General features: G+C 34.6%; 1 long non-coding RNA gene across 1 annotated transcript in view; it reads right to left on the reverse strand.

Moving 5' to 3' along the window:
- Positions 1-16,025: 16,025 nt before the first annotated feature.
- Positions 16,026-20,424, reverse strand: part of LOC149137204 (uncharacterized) — a 47,514-nt gene continuing 43,115 nt past the window's right edge. Inside the window, exon 3 of the long non-coding RNA XR_016240717.1 lies at positions 16,026-19,237. This is a non-coding gene — a long non-coding RNA (uncharacterized LOC149137204). The remainder of the gene's footprint in view (positions 19,238-20,424) is intronic.

Here is a 20,424-nt window from a genome sequence, read left to right on the forward strand (position 1 = left end):
CTTTTACGATCTAGAAATATTTGTATTGTCTTTATTGAAAAGGTTATGAGAATATAGTTACTTAATAAGTAAGTAATGAAGGATGCACTGTAATTAATTTAAAAACAAGCATCTACTAAAACTAATTACAATGATATGTTGAAGTAGAATCAGCGATTAGGAGCAGAATCCCTGGAGGATCAGCCGTCTCACGTGATGTTATGTAATTATATTTGGTGTGACTTTCTCTTCTTTCCTTCACTTTCTTACATTAATCTATTCTTTCTGCATTTTACAAAGGATAGTAACTGAATTAAAGCATTTTGATTTATTCAAATAAAAAGGATTTCCAAGAATCTTCATGTGATATCAATATTTAACATTTTTTATTTGTTTTAAACGTTCCATTTATATTAGTTCACAATAAATAATTATACTGCATTTTTGATATTTTAATTTTGAATTATAGAAATCCTATATAGATCACTTAGGAATTCATATGTATAGAATAATATAACATGTTCAGAAAATGTTAATCACTACTGTTGTCATCATCATTATCACAGTCTCTTTTTTTTTTTTGAGATTATGCTTGTTTATAAATGACAATAATTATCAAAAGCCCTGTAGAGGTACAGCCAGACCGACAGATAAAGTGATTTGTGGTATTTAGTTACAACCTTTTATGCTCTGGGTTTAAATGCCATTGAAAATGGTGTTATTAAAGTAAAGTACCAGCTAAGAACTGGGGGGGGAGGGTTGTATTCCTATAGTGCTGCCTAGATGTGAGTGGAATTATAATAGACGTTAAGACAACTATTAGTGATAATAATTCTTACTTCATTGATCACAAGAGCCCATGCATACTTAAGATGTGATGCATCAAAGTTATAGAAACATGTGGAAATGTTTGTAGGGAAGACCATGCAAGGGTGCATAAAAAAAGGCGTGGTTAAGATGTTAAATGAACATATTAAAAATGTTATATAAATTCAATAGAATAGAATTAAAAATATGATTATATAAAAATACTCAATAATTCAAATAAGATCAAATTCAAAAATATGGAACACTTACAGGTGAATAAAAACCTACCAGTTAGAATGGGTCAGAGAATTCCACACCTCTACCCATCTACTACTCTTATAGATACACCCATAAGCTTTACTCAAGTCAGTTTAATCCTTAAGGAGATAAACGTCCTCTGGGCAACTTCCAGTAGCTGTTTATAAACATCTAAGGAGATCTTCACTAAAATTCTATCCAATGGAAACAACTGGTACTTGCACCTCAGCATTTGTTGTTTATGTGACACTCTGTAATTCAGATAACAGGTTCAGCAGTTTGTGATTCTTTTCCCAGATAATAGTGACATGGAGTGATTCTATAGAGGCAAACTCCATTCCAAGTGTCCAAGGTTCCTCTTCTAGTGTTGTAGTGTCTTTCAAGAGTCTTAGAATCTATCTGGTTGGGTTCACTTTTTTTCCAGCCACAGTGATCTGCCAAACTTTTTCAGACTCCCACAGCCTCAAGACCCCTCCTCCTACTTCTCAGCAGTACTTCTTCCTCTTGTAGGGATTAGATAGTACTGCTGAAAGGTGAAGTAGAAGCATCAACTTGAGACCAAGAATGAGGCAATCAGCTCCACCCTTTCCACTGCTTCATCTAATAGTGCAGTTGGAATGGCAGCCACTAGGACCTGCTGTTGTTGCTATTTCACTTTCTCAGACTGTAAATCATAAGGACTTGCAAATCCATACAAATCCCCTCCCAGCTACATATCATTTCTTGTTTCCTCCATACTTAGCACCAGCCTATATTGTGCTATAGAGATAATAATGAGCCAAGAGTCAATGCTACTGTCAATGCCTCTGATTGTATTTTACTTGTACCACTCCATCTGTCCAGCACCCTACAGCAGTATTAGACAACATGGATCGGTCTCTTCAGGTACCAAACTTCAGGCCCACTCTCTTTTTCAACTTAGTTATCACTCCTGTCACCATCTCATATTCTGTTAGAACAGTGCCAATCATCTCAGTATGCTTGGTGACCAACAGTACTACAGTGATGTCATTAGCATATGCCGACATAGATGTTCCACATCATGGTTCATGTGGGATGCCCTTTAAGATCTTTAGTTTCAGCAGTAAAGGCACTAGAGTCAATATACATGAGAGAGATAAAAGCAGACATTCTTGGCAGACCAAGTACATAATACTGAATGATTCTGATAGATGGCCATTTATTCTGACCACTAAGCACATATCTTTGTACATTGCTGTGATCTAACCCCTGAAAATGGAACTGAAACCACCCAACTTGAGGACAGCTGCCAGGTTGCTTATCTACTTTCTCTATGATGTATCACTTGAAATGGAGCTTGTCAGAGTTTGAGCTGTTTGGGATGGCACATGTCTGTACCTCACCAATTACTAATACCCTAGCCAAAATTTTTAATTCTGCATTTAGCAGAGTTATGGACTGAAAATTATTTATGTGCTCCTTCTTGTTTGGGTTCTTTCTCAACAATACCACCGCTCCTCAGTTCACTGGACTGGAAATCCTCCCATTCTGTTGCCATTAGTGGTGTGCAGTGACTTTTGAGGTTGGTCATGCAATAAATACTTGGCACACATGGCGGAGACGTAACCACCCACTTTAAAAAAATTTTTTTTACAGAAACCCACGTTTTCAGCTATGGAGATTCCAATTCTGAAAAAAAAAAATGGCAAAAATTGTAACTTCAAAATTTCAAATATTATTGAACGATAGGAAGAGGAGGACAAAAGATTTCATGTGTGTTTTTCTTTAAGTATGCCAAGTGGAAGCAAAATGGAAACACAACGAAGTATCAATCTGAATGGGTTTCCTTTGAAACAAAGTAACTATTTTAGCTCAGTTTCCAATGATTTGGACAACTTTTCAATGTGGTTGTAAATACATTACATTCTTAAATTGATTTTTTAGTTATATAAAAATCAAAGGACATGCAGTGCATGACTAGCATGTTTCAACTGCACGCTACTGGTAGACATCTACTAAGGGATTGTTGAGCAAGTCTGGCATATTACTGTAAAGCTCACAGAGAAGACACCCAAAACAATATGCCTCTTATATAGCCAGATATGGCTTCCCTTATGTCAGTGGCGCTGTTATTGGCCTTTTGTAACACTCCAATGTCACTGTTGAGGGTGGTGGGGCAGGCTGTTGAGATAGGCACTGAAATCTATCCTGCATTACCACACTATTTGTTCCAAACAGTAAACTGAAGTTCTGCTGAAAAGCTGCACACCTCTGCTTGGAGTTGAGTAACATGTGCACATTATAGTCTGCCAAAGGCCAAATTGAGCCTCTGTTGCCATGTTGTGTCTCTGTCACTCAGCCCATTGAACAGCTTTCATTTTTCTATGTCTTAGAGCATGCACATTAGCTTTGATTTATAAGTCTTCTGCTAATCTCTAATCTGGTTTTCTCTATCCCTACATGACTGTAGTCTAATTATTGTTTTCATGTTGTTCACAATTGTTCCATCAATGCCTGCTTAACTAATTTACCAATCCAGTTTCTGTAAGCTCGACCTGTCAAGAAAGACTCTGCTAACATTTCTTCCCTTGATTTGAGAAGTCATACATTTTTTCTTTTTTTTTTTTCATTTTAAATATGTACATTTGCTTTTTAAAATTTCAAAATTTACTTTAAAGTGTTAAATTTCACAAAGCCAACTAACCGTAGAAGATACTGGTTGGCTAAATTACAAAATAGTGCAAGAAGAACTAAAATAAATTTGTTTTAAAACAACAAAATTTGAAAACTTATGAGCTCCAAATTGCAAACACAGTCATAATAATCATAATAATAATGGTTTCAAATTTAGGCACAAGGCCATCAATTTTAGAAGCAGAGGTTAGTTGATTGCATCATCCTAAGTAGTTGACTAGTACTTACTTTATTGACCCTGGAGGAATGATAAGAAAAGTTGACTTTGACATAGAGATGAAGGCAAAATGTTTATTCCTAGAGAATGCAGTAATACTGATGCAATCATCAATATAATAGCTATAGAATTCAGAGATAGGTCCAGTGAAGTAGACAAAAATCTGATGGTCTTGGTGGGCACAACTACCCAAGGTCTATAATAAAATTCGAACACATGGTCATATGGTTAGTTGCAGCCATTGCCCCTCATTTGACCTTAAGTCACATGAACAATCAGTCTTAAATTTTTTGCTAGATCTTATGAGAGTTTTAGAATCATCTGAATGTAATTCATTACTTCTACATAATGACAACAATTTACTTCTACTACAATTTCTTCTTCAAATTCTAATATCCATTATTGCTACATCTTCCCATTAAATTCAAGATAAGCTTTATTCCTATAGCTTCCCATTAAAATCATAGTTTACATTCCTGTTATAACTCTCCATTAAATTCAAGACATTCATTCTCCCTGCAGCTTTCCATTAAGTCCATCAGGGTTTTGAATACTATGGAAAGCAGTCATAAAATGATGATGAAACCCATTCTTTCTCTATCTTTCAACTAAACCAATACTAACCATTTTTGCAGTAACTTCCTATTTATATCTATGGTAGCCATTCCTTCAATAGTTCCATATTAAGAGTCTTATTTTCCTTTTCTGAAATATCTCTTATAAACAAAACATGTTGTTGTTGTTGTTGTTGTTCTTCTTCTTCTTCTTCTTCTTCTTCTTCTTCTTCTTCTTCTTCTTCTTCTTCTTCTTCTTCTTCTTCTTCTTCTCCTCCTCCTCCTTCTTCTTCTTCTTCTTTTTCTCGTCATTGTCATCATCGTCATTGTCATTGTCATTGTTGTCGTTGTTGTTGTTGTTGTTGCAGTGGTGACAGTGGTGGTGAGGCTTACCATGTACGTGTACCCTACTTAAATCTTGTTAATAACAATGGTATTTTGTTCTAGGCACAGTTTTTTTACATTCAAAAGATGCTTGACATTTCAAAAATTATGAATAGACAGCAAATTTCTGTTATAATTCACTCCTTTAGAAATTGGAAATATGGTTATGGCTTATAGAGAAAAAAAATGTTTTACTAATAATGGAAGATTTATTTAACTTAGAATATTCTACATGCAAAAAAACTATTAAAAGGAGGACAAATACATAAATGTCACCAAAGAAAATGGGATGAGTAAAAAGTCATCTTTACTGTTGTCATCATCATTATCCTTTTCATTACTGACCATTATTACCATCATCACCACTACCATCCTCTTCATCACCAGCATCATCATAATCAGCCTTGTTGTTGCTGTTGTTATGGTCATCATCCTCATCATTGCTGTCAAAGATTACTACAGTCTAAATTTTTTGAGCCGAGGTTCTAAGATTTTGTGCCTGATGACATATGAAGTCATATGCAAAGAAATAAATTAAGGAAAAGTAATAACAGGATGAAGAATATTATTTGACAATAATGTCATTATCACAATCATAATCATCATCACCAGCCAGCCAGCAAGGGAGTCCCTATATAGTTGCTGAACCAGCTAGAAATAGCTCTCTTTTACTCTCTTTTACTTGTTTCAGTCATTTGACTGCGGCCATGCTGGAGCACCACCTTTAGTCGAGCAAATCGACCCCAGGACTTATTCTTTGTAAGCCTAGTACTTATTCTATCAGTCTCTTTTGCCAAACCGCTAAGTTACGGGGACGTAAACACACCAGCACCGGTTGTCAAGCGATGTTGGGGGACAAACACAGACACACAAACACACACACATATATATATATATATACATATACATATATACGATGAGCTTCTTTCAGTTTCCGTCTACCAAATCCACTCACAAGGCTTTGGTCAGCTTGAGGCTACAGTAGAAGACACTTGCCCAAGGTGCCACGCAGTGGGACTGAACCCGGAATCATGTGGTTGGTAAGCAAGCTACTTTCCACACAGCCACTCCTGCGCCTATGAAATTTCTTGACAATAGTTGTGAAATTTCTTAAAAGAAATGGATTTGGTACTGTAATTCTGAGCATGCAAAAAAGAACTGATCACTAACTTGGGTCTAAACAACATGTCTAATGTCTCAAGATTTTTAACTGTGTTGTTTTGGTTTGGACAGTTCAGTCATTCATCTTTTACTTGTATCAGTCATTGGACTGTTGTCATGCTGAGGCACTGCCTTGAAGTGTATTAGTCAAATGCATCAACACCAGTACTTGTAGTATTATTTCTTAAGCCTGGTACTTATTCTATTGGTCTCTTATGCTAAACAGCTAAGTTACAGGGAACATAAACAAACCAACACTGGTTGTCAAGTGGTGGTGGGATACAAGCATGAAGACACACACAGACATATATATATATATATGTATATATATATATATATATATATATATGTATGTAAATGATACCCATGCATTGTAGTCATTGTCATTGACGGTACCATGTAAATGGCACCTGTGAACCGTTGTGGTTGATGCTAGAACCATGTAAATGGCACCCATGCATCATAGTCATGGTCATCGACAGCACCTAGGAAGGGCATCCAGCTGTGGAAACCATGCCAAATTAGACTGAAACCTGGTGCAGCTCTCTGGCTCATCAGCTCCAATCAAACTGTCTAACCCATGCCAGCATGGAGAATGGATGTTAAATGATGATGATGATGATGATGATATATGATGGGTTTCTTTCAGTTTCCATCTACCAGAACTATTCTCAAGGCTTTGGTCAGCCTGAGACTATAGTAAAAGACACTTGCCCAAGGTACTGTGCTGTGGGACTAAACCCAGAACCATGTGGTTGGGAAGCAAACTGCTTACTTCCACTCCAGTCCTTGGCAACCTACTGTCTGGCATTCCTTGTTTATTCATGTCACATATATATCATTACAGTGGTAAATCCTGTACACTTTAACTCATACCCAGCCAAGATCTCAGTTGATTAGTGCTCTGCTTTATCAAGTTACAAAGCTTGTAAGATAAGATAGAATTGTTATTACATTGGGCATAATGTTATGCAATATTTAGTTACAGCTCTTTACATTCTGATGTCCAATCTCTGCATGATTGATTTTGTCTTTCATTTGATTGTGGTTGATAAAATAAGTATCAGTTAAGTGCTGGAGCCTATTTAATTAGGTAACATTTCTCCACAAATTTCAGGCCAAGTGCCTTTTCTTAGAAACAGACATGTTTTCATGGAAAACTGTAAATGAATAACCCCAATGGTATAACCTCATTAGCACAGACTATAAAAGAAAGCACTCAATACACTCTGTAAAGTGGTTGACATTAGGAAGGGCATTGTCATAAAAGCGATGCCAAAATTGAACTGCTAGAGCAAGTTGTGATCTTCCAACTGATTAGATCCTGTCAAAATGCCAAACTTATGCCAGCATAGAAACTGAGTGTAATAATGATGGCAGTCATGATGATGGTGGTGGTCGTGGTGATGATGATGATAATGATATATATATGATATATATTTTTTGTTTACAAATCAACTGACCATAACAGATTTTTAACTCTGGTTTGAAGAGGATTTATATATCCTTCACCATTAGAGTCTGACAAGTCGTCTATAAAGCTAAGTACTCTATGAACAGACATATATTTAACTGCATGTAAATATATATATGTATGTATATATGTATATATATATATATATATATATATATATATATATATATATATATATATATATATATATATATATATATATACATACATACATATATATCCAGCTATTCTACTCACTATTTCTGGGATGGTCATGGGGGTAGAGTCTTCAAGCATGACCTCCATAGGGTCCTATCAGAAGCAACTGTCATAGACTTTCTGGTTGGATTTTCAAGTATGATCAACCAAGACTATCCAACCATTTTCTTCTTGGTTTACCCCTAGATTTCCTGCTAGTTGACTCAGCAGAAGAATCCATCTTCAATTCTTTCCCATTACATTCTAACCATATGTCTGTAGTACTGGAGCTGTGACCTCTCCATTTAGAGAAGTAGTTATTCAATCTGGAGAAACTCCTTGTCGAAAAATTTTGTTCCATAAATTCTTTGAAGGAACACCATTTTGGCTGATTATATTTACGATTGTACTCTTTTGGCTATTACCCAACATTCATGATCATAGGTGGGGATAAGCATGGAAACCAAACTGAAGATAGCAAGTCTGGCTTTTTACCAACTTCCCCTCTTCTGAGAATCAAATGTTGAAGCCAGCATTATGGTGCTGGCATCTGCAATTCTAGCATCCATTTCAGCTTCCTGCCTTCCATCACTTGTAAATACATACAGCTCCTAGATTCTTAAGCTTCTCCATTTGTGTCACTGATGCTCCACTAACATGCAGAGTGCACTAGCCAGATTTTCTTGAGAGGACAAGTGCCTCAATCTCTACAACACTAATTATCATCCTTGCCTTGTTCACTGCATGCTGGAGATCACCTTCCGTTGAACCAAGTAGCATCATGTTCTCTGCAAATATTAGCTGGCCAATCCTACACCCATTGACTGTGGTACTACTTCCACAATGGTGATTATTAGAGTTACATAATGTAAATTATAAAATCAAGACTCTTGTCAAATCATCAAAGATGTGAAACTTTTAGATGTAACATTTGATTGTAGAAATGTTGACAGACCCAACCATTGTAGAGATGATGGTAAGTCTTGATTATGCAAACCTTATGTAAATGAAACATATGTAAAACGGTGCGACTAAATATCTTGCAAACAATCTCTCATGTTTTGTTTAATTTTCTTCATAAACTCTGTGAAACATCTAAACTCTAGATTCACTACAAATAATACAAATACAATATCACAGCTGAGGTTACATATGAAGTTCTAAATACTGATTATTTGTCAAGCAATTTAAAGTTTAAAGTGCACAATATTTACACATGTCCACATGCACACACACGTCATAGTTTCCTTATAGCAAATTTTACTCACAAGTTATTAGTAAACCTAAGGTTATAGTGCTATAACTCCTTCATAACAACACACACTATTTCTTTTCTGGTACATCTTGAAAAAGGGCCTATGTTCAAAATATTGATAATTTTTCTTTTTCTCACAGCAAATACATGTATATTTAGCTTACATTTATTTTTATTCTTCTAGATGGAAAAGGCACTTGCTCATGTTCCCATGCAGTTAGATCAAATCTTGAACTATGTAGTTGTGGAAGAACCTCCTTAACCATACAAACATTGTTGCAACTCATCAGTATCCTATAATGATTTTACAAGATTATATTGAGTAGTGTATTCCTTTAAGAGCTGTTTAATTATTTGATGTCCTGTTTCCTGCTCAGAATAAAATTTATCTGTGGTAAATCTGTTCTATAAGTCAAAGAGGTCTTTTTGTGTTACAGATACAGCAAGTTCAAAAATGTTTCCGCAACTCAATAATGATACTTCTCCTACTTGTAATTTCTATGTTTATTGTCACTTGTACTTCATTGACAATATGGAGGTTCTGGTACTTACTGACATAATAACACTTTCCATTATACCTATGGTAATCTTAAGACTATCTTTTATCCATCAGCACTAATATTTCACTGAAAAGTCAATTTTGTGTCTATCGTACTCTGTCCTTGCTAAAATTATATTAAAATATTAGTCATTAAGTTAATCTTATCATTTCCTCACTACATCAGCATTTCTGATTAGATTTTTTTTTATCCACAAAACATTAAACATATTAACGCTAACTTAACTATCTGTAAAAACAAATACTTCAACAAAAAGAAAAATTACTCTCATCTATGCAAGCTTAGAAAAAATTAAAATGTCAAGCAGTTTGTAAATGTTTTGGTTTACAAATTAAAGAATTTAGAGTTGGTATGTTGTAGTTGTTGATTGCTGTTATAAAGAGAAGAGAGTGAAGTTTTATGAAAGAATAAGAGATGAATCTTTTCTGAGATGTAAAAGTATTTTTAGTTAATGCTTAAGAGAATTACACTGGTCACGACTGACCCAGAAAGATTGTCTTAAGAAAATGTTGAGTGAGACGAACAGTTGAAATGTCTTTCTAGTAAACAAAAGTCTTCAGAGTATTATATTTGTGTAATATTGGTTGTATGTATGAAAATGTTTGAACTGAATTGTTTAGCGATATGTATATTAAAATATATGAATCAGTGTGACAATTCTTTTGCAGTGTACAGAAACAAATATGTGCATGTAAGTTTGGGTACATGTTGATAGCTTTTGACTGTAAACAAGCTAATTAGAAGTTCTAGTATCGAATCTTTACGCTGCAGTTATGATACAATTTGCTGAGGGAGTCTAGTGTGAAGTGTTCTCTGAAGACAAATAGACAGGCTATAATGTTCATTGTGAAGGCTTTTCAGGAGATGAGTAGTCTTCTGAAACTTTTGTCTGTGGTTGGTTGACAAGTGGATATAGTTGATTAAAGGGTGAAAGGAGAATTAATAAACAGCCAAACAGTCTTGATTAGCTGACTCAACGTAAACAAGAAAGCTTGTTCCTATGCAAAAACAAACAGAAAAAAACTAACTCATTGAAAGCCAAGGTCTATAACTGTTGAGTGAAAATGGCCATTGAACTGAGAGTTCAGGTTTCAAATTTTAGAAAGACTTCCCTCAAAGCAGTAAAATAAATAAATAAAATTAACTGTTACATCACCAAGAATGGGTTTTAGGATAAGTTTGTGTTAAATCCCTAGCAAATCTGTCGGTTAATTTCCTCTCTGTGATTATTTTTAAATACGGTTAGATTTCAGGAATAAAAACAGATTTTTATATCAGAACATGTAGAAGAGATATTGCAATTGAGAGGAGTCTTAGTTGACTTTGAACTCAGAATGTATAGATCTGGAAAAAATATCTCAAAGTATTTTTCCCATATTGTGATGACTCTAATCAACCTACCTTGCTAAATAATAATAACTGTTTCTAACTTAGACACAAGGCCTACAGTTTTGAGGAAAGGAGGTTAGTCAGTACTAAACTGCTCCTTCAGATTATCAACCCTCAAGGAGGAAAAAGCAAAATTGACTTCAGTGGGATTTGAACTCAGAATGTAAAGAGCTAGAACAAATACTGGAACAGAGTAATTTTTCAGACCCTTTAATGATATTGCCAGCTTACCTCTACTAGTAGTTGTAATAGTAGCAGCAACAGTAGTAGTAGTTTTCTAATCTTGGTACAAAGCCAGCAGTTATTAAGGGCAAAGGTAAGTCAATTACATTGACCCCCATGCTGAACTGGAACATATGTTGTTGACCCTGAAAGGATGAAAGGCGTAGTTGACCATAGCAGGAATTGAACTCAGGAAGTATGGAACTGGGAAAAAATATTGCAAAGTATTTTTTCTTATATTTTAATGATTCTCCTGAGTAATAATAATCATTTTTAACTTAGGCAGAAGACAAGGCCAGCTGTCATGAGGGAAAGTGGTTAGTCAATACCATTAATCTAGTACTTGACTGATGCTTTATTTTATCAACCATGGAGGGATGAAAGACAAAGTTGACTTTGGAGAGATTTGAATTTACAAAATAAATTAAATTCAAATTACGAGAAATGTAAACAAACAAACGAAGTTTGCTTTTAGAAGCGTTGAGATGTCTTAGAAAGTTAAAGAAGTGATTTTAAATTCTCAATCGCAGGATAATGCTAATAATATAGCCTGAACAGGATAAACTACCCCTATTTTGCAGAAAAAAGTGTAGGTGGTTAGCTGTGGGATTTATTTACAAAATAAAGTTTGAATACTGCAAGGCATTTTTACCTACACTCTAATGATTCTGCCAATCCACGGTCCTGCAACAACAACAATAATAATGATGATTTCAAATTTTGGCACAAAGTCTGCAATTCTGGAGGAAGGGGTAAGTTGATTACATCGACCCTAGTGTTCAACTGGTACTTAATTTATCAACCCCAAAAAGATGAAGAGCAAAGTCAACTTCAGTGGAATTTGAACTCAGAACATGAAGACAGACAAAATTCCTCTAAGCATTTTGCCTGGTGTGGTAACAAGTCTGCCAGCTCACTGAATAATAATATTTTCTACTATAGGCACAAGTTGAAGAAGTTTAGAAGGGAAGGGAAAGTTGTTAATCTCAATCCCAGTACTTGGCTGGTACTTTATTCTATCAACTCCAAAAGGATGATAGGCAAAGTTGACCTTGGCAGTATTTGAATTCAGAACATAAAGAGTTGAAAGAATAATAATAATGATAAGGATACTGTATTCAGCATTATTATTGTTAATGCTTGTAGCGATATCAAAGAAAGAAGACTTTTTCACATTCTGTGTCGAAATAAGACAACTAATGATTGCTGTCTCATAATGAAGAGATTCTTCACCATATAGTCTATATTCCAGAACATCAAGTCACATGCTGAAAATAGAAGCAGTCCAATGAGTTATTTAATTATATGGCTATTAATTTTGCTTCCTTTTTTAATATTTATATTTTTATTTATATTTTATTATTATTATTATTATGATTATTATTATATGAAAACTCACACCTTATTTTGTTTGCTTGATCTCATATTTTCTTCTGACAGTGAGGCAAACAGGGTGAATGACATTTCAAAGTTTCAATTTGTCAGAAAGCTTGAAAGGTTTGTTGTGTGCGTGTGTGTGCATGTGTTGCTTTAACTTCTCAAGACCTCTTAGATTAGTGGAAGGAGTGCTGAACCAAAAGCTTGCAACAAAGTGGATTCCATTTAAAGGTACCCAATAAATTGTTGATGGTGTTAAACCATACAATGGAATAACATTTATGTAGCAAACCTACCTTAGACTGCTTCTTGTTCTATGATACAAACTTCCATTTCAAAAGTGATCTAAATTAAAACCTTCCTGCATAATTTCATGTTAATTTATGTTACAAACACTAGCTTAATGACAAAATTATTTTACTGAATTGTTATTTTCAAAAGTAATTGAAACAAAAGTGGTATATTCCAACAGAAATATGGTAACAAAAGAGTTAAGTCTGCCACCCAAGAACAAGAGTGGCTTCTAGTTTCCATACAGTTTCTCTCTTTTTAAATATTACTCAAAAGGCTTTAGTTGGCCTGAGGCAATAGAAATTAGTCGCCTAAGCTACTACACAATGGGACTGAACTTGGGCCAACTAGGTTATGAAGCAAATTTCTTTTACCACACAGCCATGCTTAGAATGAGTCAGATGATCAAGGTATTAGCTTGTAGAATGAGGTGTTTAATTATTAATTAGTCAGTGAAGGAAGACTGGTAGCTAAGATCATTAAAGGCCTACATACACTGTCATGATTGTCATTGTTGTATTTTCAGTTTGAACTTCTGATTATGAGTAATAAAAATGTATTACTGAGATATATTTCCTTGTGTGGTAACTGTGTCCTGTTGAATGAAACCGAGTCACCAGGCATCCACTGGTGGGTGTGTCAAAACCTCTAGTCACAAAACTGGGGCAAGTGTAACTTAGATGTGATGGACACTTCATGGGAAATGTTTTGGGAAGTGAAAAGTGATGTCATCTTCATAGAGCTCCATATGTATGTGCATGCATGTGTGTGTGTGCGTGTGGTTTGAAGTGACAGCTAGAAGGTTAAATATATGTACATAAAGGCAGTGTGTTCAGCCAATACAAAGGAACAACCATAAGGTATCCTGATCAAGCATTCTATCTATGATGATCTCATTTTTTAGGGATATGTTGAGTATATTATCCAATGTATTTGTTTTCCTATAGATGTGACTGAGTGACATTTGGCTACTACTTCTAGCAGTTGAGTAATCATCAAAGAACTTCCTCTTTGGCTCATATTGTGAATCTACATCATCTAATGTGTCCATGATTTTAAGATAAGGCGCAATTTTAAGGAGATTTAGCTGTTATTTCTATAAGGTATAGAAAACATGTGGAGATCTCCTTGGTTTATATATTAGTATTGATAAAATGTTTGTGAAGGAAAGCCTTGTCAACACAAACTGTGATGGAATTTCCAATCCGAGACAACAGAGATGGATGGTGCCCAAAGACAAGGCAAATAATTTATGCTTATGAATTTTTAATCCATTTACATTTATTTGTGTCTTCATTGTTATAATTTCATTTGAGTTGTCATTTATAGTCTATGCCGACCTTGTTGGCATAGACTATAAATAAAATTCTAGATACCTGAGTCTTGTAGTATAAGTATATATCATTTGTTATTCCTGTTAAAATTTTTTTTTTTTTCTGTTAACCTAGTTGGAATATCAAAACCAGTACAGCTAGTAAAGATAAAAACTAGCATTCCGTTATATATAAGATTAGTCATAATTTAGTCATCTACTTAATTTTTACAATGACCCAAAAGAAATACGTAACAATCCTAAAAGCTGAGCTTGTATTTAATACATGGGTAACATTTCTGAGCTGTTGACAGACTATAGTGTTAAAGACAATGTGAACTAACAATTTAACAATATTGACCATTGTATTTTCAAAGCATACAAGAATAAGGTTTATGAAGAATATATAAAACTTGTCTTTCTAGTTGTAAATATCCATATTACACTACAATATAACATGAATACTGACATACCTCCTGAACACATATTGATTATTGCTGAATAAAATGAACAGCTTTATATAGCAATACAGTTTTGCATATAGACAAAAGCTAGCTTCCTTTTCTACTAGATCCAGTAATAGATATTTAGACTAGTTCACTTGCAGTTTGTTGTCATTTTAGGCTTAATGCTTTCATTAAATTGCACTCTTAAATTTATGAATTAATATTATATTGAATGATGTAACAAAATCTGGTAAAGAAAAAAAATCATTTTTGTAGAGTTACATCCAGTAAAACTTAACAAATAAGGGAGAGAAAAGTGTTACATTGTCAGAAAATGGGTTTTGGGTCACATTCCAAGGATTGTGAGAAGGAAATATCAACCTGAGAGAATGGAACAATGAACAAGTTCAGGGAAATGGTTTATGCATGAATTGAAACTGCATCTCAAACACCTTTACCAGCACAACTACTCTAAAATGTATGTATAGACACTGAAAGAACTAATGAAAAATAATTCGTTTAGAATTAAAGTGAATTCTATTAATTATTCAGTTAATATAAAACAAATATCACTCAATTATATCCTTCATTTGATTTTATCTTTTTTAATCAAAACTAAAAATTATATTAATGTTTGTTGTTAATGTTATCATTTTGTGAACTTTCAATGTAAATTAGTCCAAAGTTAATTTTTAAAACAAATTTACACTTGTTTTATCAAAATCTAAATGACGTGTCATTATATCTTGTTGATGTTTTTGTTGTGTGACAATATCTTCTTGAAATTTTTACAGTATTTATGCCATTGATCTTTATACTATGTATCATCTATAGTTTTATATCTTTTTGGTGCTTTTTATATTCTTACAATATTTGCAGATGTAACAAGAATCAGATCAACAATTAACAAGAAGCATTAACATAGACATAGAGCTACACATTTTTTAAAGGAGAAATCAGTCAATTATATTGACACTATAAGGATGAAAAGTAAAGTCAACATCACTGGGGTATGAAATAAGAATGTAAAGGTCTACAATTTAAATACCTCAAAGCATTGTGTCTGATGCTCTGCCAATTCTATAAATCCTATGCTGCCTTCCTAACAAGAAGTATTAAAATAGTAATTAGATACTTGAATGATTGAGTTGAGTAAATTATTTGTAAGGTAAAAGATAGTCATTGATTTGTTCAAATGTGACAAAGAAAAATCAGATGGGTCAAGTGGATCTATGTAGTGAAAAGATGCCTCAAGTTAATTCACAAGAGCAGTGACTGTTACAGTAAAAGTAGAAATGTCAGAGAGGAGACACAGCACACAGGTGGACTTGAAGTTGTGTGTTGGTAACTGAATCTTTGGCAATCAACCAGATTGTCAAACCTAGTGTGTGTGAGGAGTATTCAAATGGGGCTTTGTGCTTTGTAGAGAATAACCAACTGATCAAGTTGAGAAAAGATTAAACTCACAAGTTTTTATTCCACATCAGGTTCTTATGACTCAAAAAAATAATACAAAATGTCCTGTAGCTACCATCATTATTGCTTTCTTACATCCAACTTTCTATGCTAGCATTTGTTGGATGGCACTTCTATAGACATTAGTATTGTATGGTTGGGTATCCTTCCTAACACCAACCTTTTAGTTGCCTCTTATGACATGCAGATACATGGTCTTCCTATTTTAAGAACTGGTATAAGATAATTTATAGGTTTTTAGTTGCCTTCATTCCAACTAGAGTAAAAGTTACAAAAGATTAGAAAAAGTTACATTAATAAATTACTTATATTTTTCTCAAATAATTTTAAGAATTTGGATATTAGAATTGGAAATTTTGAAATTTTTCACAGATGAATGCTTTGCCTATCTTTTTTTTACTATCATGCATAAAATGAAATGGATGTTGATTAGAGCCATCTCAAACCACCTACTACCATCTTAAAAGGAAAATTGGGATATGTAGAGGAGGGTACACTTATACCTGAAAACAAGACAATCCCTGTGGAACCCCTTGTGAATCAGACTGCCTTTGATCATATCTACTCAATCAGATTTGATCAGGTGTTAAACAACTCACAGGGGCTTTGAGTGGTATCTTGACCCACAAGAAATAGCAATGAAATCTCCTTCAAACTCCATACAGCTATCTTAAAAAAGGATGCTGGGATAGAATGTGAAAATGCCTTTGCTAATAAGTTTGCTCAAGCAGGGCCAATTACGGCCTAACAACCATTATTCCACTGATCTGACCAGCAATTTAAATTCATAGCTATTGTGTATATGTGCCACTTACTGTTTTACTTTAATTTTGACCATGTTTGTATAGGTGTAATGGTCTTTGCCTGAATTTTCTCTCCTCTTGTTACGTTCCCCCATTAACACTTGTTACCCCCCCTTCTCCCTCTCTCTCATCCCAGTTAACATATATTCTTCAACACCAGTTAACACTTCTGATGGCAACCAAAATTTCTGCCAGAAACATAAGATTTCTCTTCCATTTGGGCATAAAACTTATTCCAGTATTTGAATTATTTGTATCACTTTTTGCAGTGGTGTCATCCAGTTCTGTAATTCATGGTGTCATGATGCTCTAAATTACGATTATGTCAGAATTTGTTGTGAAGAAAAAAGTTTCCAAGGATGAGGAGAGGAGTTTCAGAAAATTCACACGAGTTGGCTTTGTCTCATCATAATTTTCAGAAAAATAGGTATTTTTAAATGAAATTTTCTACAAATGCCTTTCAGATGAAATAGATTACAATTATATCAGAATTTAATAGGAAAAAGAAATTGGTGGGCTCCCACACATACATACTGTTACACATCACATATCTACAAAATGAAACTTGTAATTTCTAAAAAAAAAAAAAATTGTGATGTGTGTGTCAGTATGTATATGTACGTGACCAACATTTTTATTTTTCATGTTACATTCTGATATAATCGTAATTCACACCATCTGAAAGGTATTTTTTTTGAAAATTTCATTAAAAAATATCCATTTTTCTGAAAGTTAGGAGGAAAGAAAGGCGCCTCGTGTGACGAAACTTCTCTCCCGGCCTTCGAAAAAATTTTCACAACAAATTCCGATATAATACTAATCTAGACCGTCTAAACGTATTTGTAAAAAATTTCATTAAAAAACATTTATTTTCCTGGAAGTTATGAGGAAACAAATTCGAATGTGGTGGGGCACAATTGTATAGGTATGCCAATAATAATTCCTCTATATCACTGGCATCTAATAGCAAATAGTGACATAAACAACTAACAAAATTATAAATACGTCTTTAAATTACAGTATTAATAGTACAACCTATATATATATGTTTACATTTTCTTAAATCAGTTAGGAAATAAAATTCAATTCCAAGTTTAGACTTTTAAAAGTCCATCAACATTATGTCGATATTAGTTTCAAGATTTGGCACAAGACCAGCAATTTTGGACAGGGAGTAAGTCATTTACATTGACCTCCAGTGCTCGACTGGTACTTATTTTATCGACCCTGAAAAGATGAAAGGCAGAGTCGATCTCGGCTGAATTTGAACTCAGAACGTGAAGATGGATGAAATGCCGCTAAGCATTTTGCTAGGCGTGCTAACAATTCTGTCATTTCGCCGCCTTACATTATGCTGATATTAACATTAAACTTTATTATTACATGAGATACATTAATGATGTACAAACATTTTATAGACAATCATTTGGCGTCATACTCCACCATTTCGAGTGTCACAATGTTCGACCCGCATCGTTCTTTAAAAAATTTTTTTCCGATGCAAAATATAATTAATTTCTTCGACATCAACTGTGTAGATAACGAACTAAAAGGCCATCTTTTGATAGTCATCCAGCAGTGAAGTTAGGGAGCGGTACATTATTTTATGTTACTCAACTCGGGTAAGACTCACTAAAAGTGAAATACAGTAGATGTTTAGATCCAGGTCAGCTCTAATTCAGCAAATACTTTCTAGCTGGGTCCATAGGACTATACTATCTATGGGTTGTTCTTTGTTGTTGATTAATCCTAGTGGACCTTGTTTGATCGGAATTATGATCAAAGATGTTCCATTCGTAAGCATCCCATCTTTATGTATACGTAAGACTGTTAAAAAAACCTTTCCTTTTTTTGAGATTTGCCTGCTATTTCAATTAGGTCAATACTTTTGAATTGGCCGACCATAATAGTAGCAAAACGAGTTAAAATCATGACAATTGTGGTCAGCAGTCACTGCAAATAGACATAAAACTTGAGTCACCCACATGAGATCAGGTTTGGAGAAGTAAATGAAATGTTACTGCTTATGATAATCTTAGTCTTCTATTATAACTTCATTCATGAGTGGCTGTGTGGTAAGTAGCTTACTTACCAACCACATGGTTCCGGGTTCAGTCCCACTGCATGGCACCTTGGGCAAGTGTCTTCTACTATAGGCTCGGGCTGACCAAAGCTTTGTGAGTTGATTTGGTAGAGTGGATTTGAAAGAAGCCCGTCATATGTATATATATATATATATATGTATATATATGTGTGTGTGTGTGTGTGTGTTTGTCACCCCAACATCGCTTGATAAGCGATGCTGATGTGTTTACGTACCCGTAACTTAGCAGTTCGGCAAAAGAGGCCGATAGAATAAGTACAAGGCTTACAAAGAATAAGTCCTGGGGTCGATTTGCTCGACTAAAGACGCTGCTCCAGCATGGCCGCAGTCAAATGTCTGAAACGAGAAAAAGAGAAAAGAGAAATGCTTTATAGGAATAGGAAGAGAAATGGAAGTTTATAAAATGGAAATAAAGTGTTCTCTTTTTGCTATTGTATTTAAAATAAAAAATGTCATAAAATATCATATCAGGTAATCTTACACTTGAAACGCAATGTGTGCCGTGCCTGTCGGTCACACTGGTTGAGGGAGACAAAGCAACAAACAGAGGCGTGGCTGTGTGGTAAGAAGCTTGCTTCCCACCCTCATGATTCGAAATTCAGTCTTGCTGCATGGCACCTTGGGCAAGTGTCTTCTGCTAAAGCCTCGAACCGATCAAAGCCTTGCGAGTGGATTTGGTAGACAGAAACTGAAAGAAGCCCGTCGTATGTGTGGATCGTTTGTAGAGGTCTTAGCCAGCAGTGTTTGGGGGTCTGAAGATATACTGTAACGCTAAGCGAGAAACCCAGGGAAACCTCATAAACCACCCTACCCCACTATAATATATATATATATATATATATATATATATATATATATATATATATATATATATATATATGTGTGTGTGTGTGTGTGTGTGTGAGTGTGCGTGTGCGTGTGCGTACGTATGTATGTATCTTTGTCCCTCCTCCAACTGCTTGACAACCAGTGCTGGCGTGTTTATGTTCTCCTTATCTATCGGTTCGGCAAAAGAACCGATAGAATAAGTATCAGTCTTTAAAAAAGGTACTGGGGGTCGATACGTACGACTAAAAATTCTTCGAGGTGGTGCTCCAGCATAGTCGTAGTCTAGTGACTGAAACAAATAAAAGGGTAAAAGATGAAAGATATCGTCCACATAAGGTGAATATGTGTGTGTATGTACGCGCACGCACACACACACACTATGTGGATGATATTTACACCCGAGATTTTACAACCGTATCTGATTCTTCAAAAGTGCTTCTGTTCTTTATATATACATATATTTACTCGACTGCCAGCATTTAACACTGGTTTCGCTCATTGTTTTGATATGTCATTTTTTCATCAAGGAAGAACATTGAGTAATTTAGTCTTAGATTTCGTTTAAAATGACGGGATTGTCGCGGCTTTGGCCGTTAGTTTGTTCGCTCAGGACCGAACTACAACACAGAGAAAGTGATAGGGTTTGACATGTGATATTAGATACTAATTGAATCATTAACGTAAATCTTTAAGCA

This window comes from Octopus bimaculoides, chromosome 2, assembly GCF_046866305.1.
Source record: "Octopus bimaculoides isolate indiv1 chromosome 2, ASM4686630v1, whole genome shotgun sequence".
Classification (NCBI taxonomy): domain Eukaryota; kingdom Metazoa; phylum Mollusca; class Cephalopoda; order Octopoda; family Octopodidae; genus Octopus; species Octopus bimaculoides.